This window comes from Anarhichas minor, unplaced genomic scaffold (genome assembly GCF_050575085.1).
Source record: "Anarhichas minor isolate MPS153535 unplaced genomic scaffold, ASM5057508v1 ptg000016l, whole genome shotgun sequence".
NCBI classification, from domain to species: Eukaryota; Metazoa; Chordata; class Actinopteri; order Perciformes; family Anarhichadidae; genus Anarhichas; species Anarhichas minor.
The window spans coordinates 4,342,668-4,352,029 of record NW_027466462.1 but is presented as its reverse complement, the minus strand read 5'-3'; the positions used below and the strand labels follow the sequence as shown (position 1 = coordinate 4,352,029).

General features: G+C 43.3%; 26 non-coding genes across 26 annotated transcripts; all 26 read left to right on the top strand.

Annotated features, from left to right (window-relative positions):
* Window positions 1-25: 25 nt before the first annotated feature.
* Window positions 26-99, top strand: trnan-guu (transfer RNA asparagine (anticodon GUU)). Its single transcript has one exon. It is a non-coding gene; the product is annotated as a tRNA-Asn (tRNA).
* A 289-nt stretch (window positions 100-388) lies between these two features.
* Window positions 389-462, top strand: trnan-guu (transfer RNA asparagine (anticodon GUU)). Its single transcript has one exon. It is a non-coding gene; the product is annotated as a tRNA-Asn (tRNA).
* Window positions 463-743: 281 nt separating this feature from the next.
* Window positions 744-817, top strand: trnan-guu (transfer RNA asparagine (anticodon GUU)). The gene has a single exon. It is a non-coding gene; the product is annotated as a tRNA-Asn (tRNA).
* Window positions 818-1,098: 281 nt separating this feature from the next.
* Window positions 1,099-1,172, top strand: trnan-guu (transfer RNA asparagine (anticodon GUU)). The gene has a single exon. It is a non-coding gene; the product is annotated as a tRNA-Asn (tRNA).
* A 289-nt stretch (window positions 1,173-1,461) lies between these two features.
* On the top strand, window positions 1,462-1,535 carry trnan-guu (transfer RNA asparagine (anticodon GUU)). Its single transcript has one exon. It is a non-coding gene; the product is annotated as a tRNA-Asn (tRNA).
* A 281-nt stretch (window positions 1,536-1,816) lies between these two features.
* On the top strand, window positions 1,817-1,890 carry trnan-guu (transfer RNA asparagine (anticodon GUU)). The gene has a single exon. It is a non-coding gene; the product is annotated as a tRNA-Asn (tRNA).
* A 281-nt stretch (window positions 1,891-2,171) lies between these two features.
* On the top strand, window positions 2,172-2,245 carry trnan-guu (transfer RNA asparagine (anticodon GUU)). Its single transcript has one exon. It is a non-coding gene; the product is annotated as a tRNA-Asn (tRNA).
* A 289-nt stretch (window positions 2,246-2,534) lies between these two features.
* Window positions 2,535-2,608, top strand: trnan-guu (transfer RNA asparagine (anticodon GUU)). The gene has a single exon. It is a non-coding gene; the product is annotated as a tRNA-Asn (tRNA).
* Window positions 2,609-2,897: 289 nt separating this feature from the next.
* Window positions 2,898-2,971, top strand: trnan-guu (transfer RNA asparagine (anticodon GUU)). The gene has a single exon. It is a non-coding gene; the product is annotated as a tRNA-Asn (tRNA).
* A 281-nt stretch (window positions 2,972-3,252) lies between these two features.
* Window positions 3,253-3,326, top strand: trnan-guu (transfer RNA asparagine (anticodon GUU)). Its single transcript has one exon. It is a non-coding gene; the product is annotated as a tRNA-Asn (tRNA).
* A 289-nt stretch (window positions 3,327-3,615) lies between these two features.
* trnan-guu (transfer RNA asparagine (anticodon GUU)) lies at window positions 3,616-3,689 on the top strand. Its single transcript has one exon. It is a non-coding gene; the product is annotated as a tRNA-Asn (tRNA).
* A 289-nt stretch (window positions 3,690-3,978) lies between these two features.
* trnan-guu (transfer RNA asparagine (anticodon GUU)) lies at window positions 3,979-4,052 on the top strand. The gene has a single exon. It is a non-coding gene; the product is annotated as a tRNA-Asn (tRNA).
* Window positions 4,053-4,333: 281 nt separating this feature from the next.
* trnan-guu (transfer RNA asparagine (anticodon GUU)) lies at window positions 4,334-4,407 on the top strand. The gene has a single exon. It is a non-coding gene; the product is annotated as a tRNA-Asn (tRNA).
* Window positions 4,408-4,696: 289 nt separating this feature from the next.
* trnan-guu (transfer RNA asparagine (anticodon GUU)) lies at window positions 4,697-4,770 on the top strand. Its single transcript has one exon. It is a non-coding gene; the product is annotated as a tRNA-Asn (tRNA).
* Window positions 4,771-5,059: 289 nt separating this feature from the next.
* trnan-guu (transfer RNA asparagine (anticodon GUU)) lies at window positions 5,060-5,133 on the top strand. Its single transcript has one exon. It is a non-coding gene; the product is annotated as a tRNA-Asn (tRNA).
* Window positions 5,134-5,414: 281 nt separating this feature from the next.
* On the top strand, window positions 5,415-5,488 carry trnan-guu (transfer RNA asparagine (anticodon GUU)). Its single transcript has one exon. It is a non-coding gene; the product is annotated as a tRNA-Asn (tRNA).
* Window positions 5,489-5,777: 289 nt separating this feature from the next.
* Window positions 5,778-5,851, top strand: trnan-guu (transfer RNA asparagine (anticodon GUU)). Its single transcript has one exon. It is a non-coding gene; the product is annotated as a tRNA-Asn (tRNA).
* A 289-nt stretch (window positions 5,852-6,140) lies between these two features.
* trnan-guu (transfer RNA asparagine (anticodon GUU)) lies at window positions 6,141-6,214 on the top strand. The gene has a single exon. It is a non-coding gene; the product is annotated as a tRNA-Asn (tRNA).
* A 289-nt stretch (window positions 6,215-6,503) lies between these two features.
* trnan-guu (transfer RNA asparagine (anticodon GUU)) lies at window positions 6,504-6,577 on the top strand. Its single transcript has one exon. It is a non-coding gene; the product is annotated as a tRNA-Asn (tRNA).
* Window positions 6,578-6,858: 281 nt separating this feature from the next.
* trnan-guu (transfer RNA asparagine (anticodon GUU)) lies at window positions 6,859-6,932 on the top strand. The gene has a single exon. It is a non-coding gene; the product is annotated as a tRNA-Asn (tRNA).
* A 281-nt stretch (window positions 6,933-7,213) lies between these two features.
* On the top strand, window positions 7,214-7,287 carry trnan-guu (transfer RNA asparagine (anticodon GUU)). The gene has a single exon. It is a non-coding gene; the product is annotated as a tRNA-Asn (tRNA).
* A 289-nt stretch (window positions 7,288-7,576) lies between these two features.
* Window positions 7,577-7,650, top strand: trnan-guu (transfer RNA asparagine (anticodon GUU)). Its single transcript has one exon. It is a non-coding gene; the product is annotated as a tRNA-Asn (tRNA).
* Window positions 7,651-7,931: 281 nt separating this feature from the next.
* trnan-guu (transfer RNA asparagine (anticodon GUU)) lies at window positions 7,932-8,005 on the top strand. The gene has a single exon. It is a non-coding gene; the product is annotated as a tRNA-Asn (tRNA).
* A 281-nt stretch (window positions 8,006-8,286) lies between these two features.
* trnan-guu (transfer RNA asparagine (anticodon GUU)) lies at window positions 8,287-8,360 on the top strand. The gene has a single exon. It is a non-coding gene; the product is annotated as a tRNA-Asn (tRNA).
* Window positions 8,361-8,649: 289 nt separating this feature from the next.
* On the top strand, window positions 8,650-8,723 carry trnan-guu (transfer RNA asparagine (anticodon GUU)). Its single transcript has one exon. It is a non-coding gene; the product is annotated as a tRNA-Asn (tRNA).
* Window positions 8,724-9,004: 281 nt separating this feature from the next.
* On the top strand, window positions 9,005-9,078 carry trnan-guu (transfer RNA asparagine (anticodon GUU)). The gene has a single exon. It is a non-coding gene; the product is annotated as a tRNA-Asn (tRNA).
* The last annotated feature ends 284 nt before the right edge of the window (window positions 9,079-9,362 follow it).

Below are 9,362 nucleotides of genomic sequence, written 5' to 3'. Positions count from 1 at the left end.
GCCTAACCAACTTTCTATCAGGCCTGTCTCTGTGGCGCAATTGGTCAGCGCATTCGGCTGTTAACTGAAAGGTTGGTGGTTCAAGCCCACCCAGGGACGTTTTGAGCTTATAAAGAGAGCAGACATCACATAGGTGAAAAAGGTAGTTGCCACGATCAGAGCTAAGCCTCCAAAAACCAACAAATTGAGAAATCTTGTCCTTGGTACAACTATCTACAATCTTTTATAAGCTAACGCACCTTAAGCTATTCCAGGGGAACTTTTCAAACAGGAAAATGAACTTTTACAAAATGTAGAGCCCAACCTTCTAGCAATGAATAGAAAATGAATAGCAAATGCAAGTGGGTGGGGCTTGCAGTTCGGGCCTAACCAACTTTCTATCAGGCCTGTCTCTGTGGCGCAATTGGTCAGCGCATTCGGCTGTTAACTGAAAGGTTGGTGGTTCAAGCCCACCCAGGGACGTTTTGAGCTTTTAAAGAGAGCAGACTTTGAAAAAGGCAGTTTCCACGATCAGAGCTAAGCCTCCAAAAACCAACAAATTGAGAAATCTTGTCCTTGGTACAACTATCTACAATCTTTTATAAGCTAACGCACCTTAAGCTATTCCAGGGGAACTTTTCAAACAGGAAAATGAACTTTTACAAAATGTAGAGCCCAACCTTCTAGCAATGAATAGAAAATGAATAGCAAATGCAAGTGGGTGGGGCTTGCAGTTCGGGCCTACCCAACTTTCTATCAGGCCTGTCTCTGTGGCGCAATTGGTCAGCGCATTCGGCTGTTAACTGAAAGGTTGGTGGTTCAAGCCCACCCAGGGACGTTTTGAGCTTTTAAAGAGAGCAGACTTTGAAAAAGGCAGTTTCCACGATCAGAGCTAAGCCTCCAAAAACCAACAAATTGAGAAATCTTGTCCGTGGCACAATTATCTACAATCTTCTAAAAGCTAACGCACCTTAAGCTATTCCAGGGGAACTTTTCAAACAGGAAAATGAACTTTTACAAAATGTAGAGCCCAACCTTCTAGCAATGAATAGAAAATGAATAGCAAATGCAAGTGGGTGGGGCTTGCAGTTCGGGCCTAACCAACTTTCTATCAGGCCTGTCTCTGTGGCGCAATTGGTCAGCGCATTCGGCTGTTAACTGAAAGGTTGGTGGTTCAAGCCCACCCAGGGACGTTTTGAGCTTATAAAGAGAGCAGACATCACATAGGTGAAAAAGGTAGTTGCCACGATCAGAGCTAAGCCTCCAAAAACCAACAAATTGAGAAATCTTGTCCTTGGTACAACTATCTACAATCTTTTATAAGCTAACGCACCTTAAGCTATTCCAGGGGAACTTTTCAAACAGGAAAATGAACTTTTACAAAATGTAGAGCCCAACCTTCTAGCAATGAATAGAAAATGAATAGCAAATGCAAGTGGGTGGGGCTTGCAGTTCGGGCCTAACCAACTTTCTATCAGGCCTGTCTCTGTGGCGCAATTGGTCAGCGCATTCGGCTGTTAACTGAAAGGTTGGTGGTTCAAGCCCACCCAGGGACGTTTTGAGCTTTTAAAGAGAGCAGACTTTGAAAAAGGCAGTTTCCACGATCAGAGCTAAGCCTCCAAAAACCAACAAATTGAGAAATCTTGTCCTTGGTACAACTATCTACAATCTTTTATAAGCTAACGCACCTTAAGCTATTCCAGGGGAACTTTTCAAACAGGAAAATGAACTTTTACAAAATGTAGAGCCCAACCTTCTAGCAATGAATAGAAAATGAATAGCAAATGCAAGTGGGTGGGGCTTGCAGTTCGGGCCTACCCAACTTTCTATCAGGCCTGTCTCTGTGGCGCAATTGGTCAGCGCATTCGGCTGTTAACTGAAAGGTTGGTGGTTCAAGCCCACCCAGGGACGTTTTGAGCTTTTAAAGAGAGCAGACTTTGAAAAAGGCAGTTTCCACGATCAGAGCTAAGCCTCCAAAAACCAACAAATTGAGAAATCTTGTCCGTGGCACAATTATCTACAATCTTCTAAAAGCTAACGCACCTTAAGCTATTCCAGGGGAACTTTTCAAACAGGAAAATGAACTTTTACAAAATGTAGAGCCCAACCTTCTAGCAATGAATAGAAAATGAATAGCAAATGCAAGTGGGTGGGGCTTGCAGTTCGGGCCTAACCAACTTTCTATCAGGCCTGTCTCTGTGGCGCAATTGGTCAGCGCATTCGGCTGTTAACTGAAAGGTTGGTGGTTCAAGCCCACCCAGGGACGTTTTGAGCTTATAAAGAGAGCAGACATCACATAGGTGAAAAAGGTAGTTGCCACGATCAGAGCTAAGCCTCCAAAAACCAACAAATTGAGAAATCTTGTCCTTGGTACAACTATCTACAATCTTTTATAAGCTAACGCACCTTAAGCTATTCCAGGGGAACTTTTCAAACAGGAAAATGAACTTTTACAAAATGTAGAGCCCAACCTTCTAGCAATGAATAGAAAATGAATAGCAAATGCAAGTGGGTGGGGCTTGCAGTTCGGGCCTAACCAACTTTCTATCAGGCCTGTCTCTGTGGCGCAATTGGTCAGCGCATTCGGCTGTTAACTGAAAGGTTGGTGGTTCAAGCCCACCCAGGGACGTTTTGAGCTTATAAAGAGAGCAGACATCACATAGGTGAAAAAGGTAGTTGCCACGATCAGAGCTAAGCCTCCAAAAACCAACAAATTGAGAAATCTTGTCCTTGGTACAACTATCTACAATCTTTTATAAGCTAACGCACCTTAAGCTATTCCAGGGGAACTTTTCAAACAGGAAAATGAACTTTTACAAAATGTAGAGCCCAACCTTCTAGCAATGAATAGAAAATGAATAGCAAATGCAAGTGGGTGGGGCTTGCAGTTCGGGCCTAACCAACTTTCTATCAGGCCTGTCTCTGTGGCGCAATTGGTCAGCGCATTCGGCTGTTAACTGAAAGGTTGGTGGTTCAAGCCCACCCAGGGACGTTTTGAGCTTTTAAAGAGAGCAGACTTTGAAAAAGGCAGTTTCCACGATCAGAGCTAAGCCTCCAAAAACCAACAAATTGAGAAATCTTGTCCGTGGCACAATTATCTACAATCTTCTAAAAGCTAACGCACCTTAAGCTATTCCAGGGGAACTTTTCAAACAGGAAAATGAACTTTTACAAAATGTAGAGCCCAACCTTCTAGCAATGAATAGAAAATGAATAGCAAATGCAAGTGGGTGGGGCTTGCAGTTCGGGCCTAACCAACTTTCTATCAGGCCTGTCTCTGTGGCGCAATTGGTCAGCGCATTCGGCTGTTAACTGAAAGGTTGGTGGTTCAAGCCCACCCAGGGACGTTTTGAGCTTATAAAGAGAGCAGACATCACATAGGTGAAAAAGGTAGTTGCCACGATCAGAGCTAAGCCTCCAAAAACCAACAAATTGAGAAATCTTGTCCTTGGTACAACTATCTACAATCTTTTATAAGCTAACGCACCTTAAGCTATTCCAGGGGAACTTTTCAAACAGGAAAATTAACTTTTACAAAATGTAGAGCCCAACCTTCTAGCAATGAATAGAAAATGAATAGCAAATGCAAGTGGGTGGGGCTTGCAGTTCGGGCCTAACCAACTTTCTATCAGGCCTGTCTCTGTGGCGCAATTGGTCAGCGCATTCGGCTGTTAACTGAAAGGTTGGTGGTTCAAGCCCACCCAGGGACGTTTTGAGCTTATAAAGAGAGCAGACATCACATAGGTGAAAAAGGTAGTTGCCACGATCAGAGCTAAGCCTCCAAAAACCAACAAATTGAGAAATCTTGTCCTTGGTACAACTATCTACAATCTTTTATAAGCTAACGCACCTTAAGCTATTCCAGGGGAACTTTTCAAACAGGAAAATGAACTTTTACAAAATGTAGAGCCCAACCTTCTAGCAATGAATAGAAAATGAATAGCAAATGCAAGTGGGTGGGGCTTGCAGTTCGGGCCTACCCAACTTTCTATCAGGCCTGTCTCTGTGGCGCAATTGGTCAGCGCATTCGGCTGTTAACTGAAAGGTTGGTGGTTCAAGCCCACCCAGGGACGTTTTGAGCTTTTAAAGAGAGCAGACTTTGAAAAAGGCAGTTTCCACGATCAGAGCTAAGCCTCCAAAAACCAACAAATTGAGAAATCTTGTCCGTGGCACAATTATCTACAATCTTCTAAAAGCTAACGCACCTTAAGCTATTCCAGGGGAACTTTTCAAACAGGAAAATGAACTTTTACAAAATGTAGAGCCCAACCTTCTAGCAATGAATAGAAAATGAATAGCAAATGCAAGTGGGTGGGGCTTGCAGTTCGGGCCTAACCAACTTTCTATCAGGCCTGTCTCTGTGGCGCAATTGGTCAGCGCATTCGGCTGTTAACTGAAAGGTTGGTGGTTCAAGCCCACCCAGGGACGTTTTGAGCTTATAAAGAGAGCAGACATCACATAGGTGAAAAAGGTAGTTGCCACGATCAGAGCTAAGCCTCCAAAAACCAACAAATTGAGAAATCTTGTCCTTGGTACAACTATCTACAATCTTTTATAAGCTAACGCACCTTAAGCTATTCCAGGGGAACTTTTCAAACAGGAAAATGAACTTTTACAAAATGTAGAGCCCAACCTTCTAGCAATGAATAGAAAATGAATAGCAAATGCAAGTGGGTGGGGCTTGCAGTTCGGGCCTAACCAACTTTCTATCAGGCCTGTCTCTGTGGCGCAATTGGTCAGCGCATTCGGCTGTTAACTGAAAGGTTGGTGGTTCAAGCCCACCCAGGGACATTTTGAGCTTATAAAGAGAGCAGACATCACATAGGTGAAAAAGGTAGTTGCCACGATCAGAGCTAAGCCTCCAAAAACCAACAAATTGAGAAATCTTGTCCTTGGTACAACTATCTACAATCTTTTATAAGCTAACGCACCTTAAGCTATTCCAGGGGAACTTTTCAAACAGGAAAATGAACTTTTACAAAATGTAGAGCCCAACCTTCTAGCAATGAATAGAAAATGAATAGCAAATGCAAGTGGGTGGGGCTTGCAGTTCGGGCCTAACCAACTTTCTATCAGGCCTGTCTCTGTGGCGCAATTGGTCAGCGCATTCGGCTGTTAACTGAAAGGTTGGTGGTTCAAGCCCACCCAGGGACGTTTTGAGCTTTTAAAGAGAGCAGACTTTGAAAAAGGCAGTTTCCACGATCAGAGCTAAGCCTCCAAAAACCAACAAATTGAGAAATCTTGTCCGTGGCACAATTATCTACAATCTTCTAAAAGCTAACGCACCTTAAGCTATTCCAGGGGAACTTTTCAAACAGGAAAATGAACTTTTACAAAATGTAGAGCCCAACCTTCTAGCAATGAATAGAAAATGAATAGCAAATGCAAGTGGGTGGGGCTTGCAGTTCGGGCCTAACCAACTTTCTATCAGGCCTGTCTCTGTGGCGCAATTGGTCAGCGCATTCGGCTGTTAACTGAAAGGTTGGTGGTTCAAGCCCACCCAGGGACGTTTTGAGCTTATAAAGAGAGCAGACATCACATAGGTGAAAAAGGTAGTTGCCACGATCAGAGCTGAGCCTCCAAAAACCAACAAATTGAGAAATCTTGTCCTTGGTACAACTATCTACAATCTTTTATAAGCTAACGCACCTTAAGCTATTCCAGGGGAACTTTTCAAACAGGAAAATGAACTTTTACAAAATGTAGAGCCCAACCTTCTAGCAATGAATAGAAAATGAATAGCAAATGCAAGTGGGTGGGGCTTGCAGTTCGGGCCTAACCAACTTTCTATCAGGCCTGTCTCTGTGGCGCAATTGGTCAGCGCATTCGGCTGTTAACTGAAAGGTTGGTGGTTCAAGCCCACCCAGGGACGTTTTGAGCTTATAAAGAGAGCAGACATCACATAGGTGAAAAAGGTAGTTGCCACGATCAGAGCTAAGCCTCCAAAAACCAACAAATTGAGAAATCTTGTCCTTGGTACAACTATCTACAATCTTTTATAAGCTAACGCACCTTAAGCTATTCCAGGGGAACTTTTCAAACAGGAAAATGAACTTTTACAAAATGTAGAGCCCAACCTTCTAGCAATGAATAGAAAATGAATAGCAAATATAAGTGGGTGGGGCTTGCAGTTCGGGCCTAACCAACTTTCTATCAGGCCTGTCTCTGTGGCGCAATTGGTCAGCGCATTCGGCTGTTAACTGAAAGGTTGGTGGTTCAAGCCCACCCAGGGACGTTTTGAGCTTATAAAGAGAGCAGACATCACATAGGTGAAAAAGGTAGTTGCCACGATCAGAGCTAAGCCTCCAAAAACCAACAAATTGAGAAATCTTGTCCTTGGTACAACTATCTACAATCTTTTATAAGCTAACGCACCTTAAGCTATTCCAGGGGAACTTTTCAAACAGGAAAATGAACTTTTACAAAATGTAGAGCCCAACCTTCTAGCAATGAATAGAAAATGAATAGCAAATGCAAGTGGGTGGGGCTTGCAGTTCGGGCCTAACCAACTTTCTATCAGGCCTGTCTCTGTGGCGCAATTGGTCAGCGCATTCGGCTGTTAACTGAAAGGTTGGTGGTTCAAGCCCACCCAGGGACGTTTTGAGCTTTTAAAGAGAGCAGACTTTGAAAAAGGCAGTTTCCACGATCAGAGCTAAGCCTCCAAAAACCAACAAATTGAGAAATCTTGTCCTTGGTACAACTATCTACAATCTTTTATAAGCTAACGCACCTTAAGCTATTCCAGGGGAACTTTTCAAACAGGAAAATGAACTTTTACAAAATGTAGAGCCCAACCTTCTAGCAATGAATAGAAAATGAATAGCAAATGCAAGTGGGTGGGGCTTGCAGTTCGGGCCTACCCAACTTTCTATCAGGCCTGTCTCTGTGGCGCAATTGGTCAGCGCATTCGGCTGTTAACTGAAAGGTTGGTGGTTCAAGCCCACCCAGGGACGTTTTGAGCTTTTAAAGAGAGCAGACTTTGAAAAAGGCAGTTTCCACGATCAGAGCTAAGCCTCCAAAAACCAACAAATTGAGAAATCTTGTCCGTGGCACAATTATCTACAATCTTCTAAAAGCTAACGCACCTTAAGCTATTCCAGGGGAACTTTTCAAACAGGAAAATGAACTTTTACAAAATGTAGAGCCCAACCTTCTAGCAATGAATAGAAAATGAATAGCAAATGCAAGTGGGTGGGGCTTGCAGTTCGGGCCTAACCAACTTTCTATCAGGCCTGTCTCTGTGGCGCAATTGGTCAGCGCATTCGGCTGTTAACTGAAAGGTTGGTGGTTCAAGCCCACCCAGGGACGTTTTGAGCTTATAAAGAGAGCAGACATCACATAGGTGAAAAAGGTAGTTGCCACGATCAGAGCTAAGCCTCCAAAAACCAACAAATTGAGAAATCTTGTCCTTGGTACAACTATCTACAATCTTTTATAAGCTAACGCACCTTAAGCTATTCCAGGGGAACTTTTCAAACAGGAAAATGAACTTTTACAAAATGTAGAGCCCAACCTTCTAGCAATGAATAGAAAATGAATAGCAAATGCAAGTGGGTGGGGCTTGCAGTTCGGGCCTAACCAACTTTCTATCAGGCCTGTCTCTGTGGCGCAATTGGTCAGCGCATTCGGCTGTTAACTGAAAGGTTGGTGGTTCAAGCCCACCCAGGGACGTTTTGAGCTTTTAAAGAGAGCAGACTTTGAAAAAGGCAGTTTCCACGATCAGAGCTAAGCCTCCAAAAACCAACAAATTGAGAAATCTTGTCCTTGGTACAACTATCTACAATCTTTTATAAGCTAACGCACCTTAAGCTATTCCAGGGGAACTTTTCAAACAGGAAAATGAACTTTTACAAAATGTAGAGCCCAACCTTCTAGCAATGAATAGAAAATGAATAGCAAATGCAAGTGGGTGGGGCTTGCAGTTCGGGCCTACCCAACTTTCTATCAGGCCTGTCTCTGTGGCGCAATTGGTCAGCGCATTCGGCTGTTAACTGAAAGGTTGGTGGTTCAAGCCCACCCAGGGACGTTTTGAGCTTTTAAAGAGAGCAGACTTTGAAAAAGGCAGTTTCCACGATCAGAGCTAAGCCTCCAAAAACCAACAAATTGAGAAATCTTGTCCGTGGCACAATTATCTACAATCTTCTAAAAGCTAACGCACCTTAAGCTATTCCAGGGGAACTTTTCAAACAGGAAAATGAACTTTTACAAAATGTAGAGCCCAACCTTCTAGCAATGAATAGAAAATGAATAGCAAATGCAAGTGGGTGGGGCTTGCAGTTCGGGCCTAACCAACTTTCTATCAGGCCTGTCTCTGTGGCGCAATTGGTCAGCGCATTCGGCTGTTAACTGAAAGGTTGGTGGTTCAAGCCCACCCAGGGACGTTTTGAGCTTATAAAGAGAGCAGACATCACATAGGTGAAAAAGGTAGTTGCCACGATCAGAGCTAAGCCTCCAAAAACCAACAAATTGAGAAATCTTGTCCTTGGTACAACTATCTACAATCTTTTATAAGCTAACGCACCTTAAGCTATTCCAGGGGAACTTTTCAAACAGGAAAATGAACTTTTACAAAATGTAGAGCCCAACCTTCTAGCAATGAATAGAAAATGAATAGCAAATGCAAGTGGGTGGGGCTTGCAGTTCGGGCCTAACCAACTTTCTATCAGGCCTGTCTCTGTGGCGCAATTGGTCAGCGCATTCGGCTGTTAACTGAAAGGTTGGTGGTTCAAGCCCACCCAGGGACGTTTTGAGCTTTTAAAGAGAGCAGACTTTGAAAAAGGCAGTTTCCACGATCAGAGCTAAGCCTCCAAAAACCAACAAATTGAGAAATCTTGTCCTTGGTACAACTATCTACAATCTTTTATAAGCTAACGCACCTTAAGCTATTCCAGGGGAACTTTTCAAACAGGAAAATGAACTTTTACAAAATGTAGAGCCCAACCTTCTAGCAATGAATAGAAAATGAATAGCAAATGCAAGTGGGTGGGGCTTGCAGTTCGGGCCTAACCAACTTTCTATCAGGCCTGTCTCTGTGGCGCAATTGGTCAGCGCATTCGGCTGTTAACTGAAAGGTTGGTGGTTCAAGCCCACCCAGGGACGTTTTGAGCTTATAAAGAGAGCAGACATCACATAGGTGAAAAAGGTAGTTGCCACGATCAGAGCTAAGCCTCCAAAAACCAACAAATTGAGAAATCTTGTCCTTGGTACAACTATCTACAATCTTTTATAAGCTAACGCACCTTAAGCTATTCCAGGGGAACTTTTCAAACAGGAAAATGAACTTTTACAAAATGTAGAGCCCAACCTTCTAGCAATGAATAGAAAATGAATAGCAAATGCAAGTGGGTGGGGCTTGCAGTTCGGGCCTAACCAACTTTCTATCA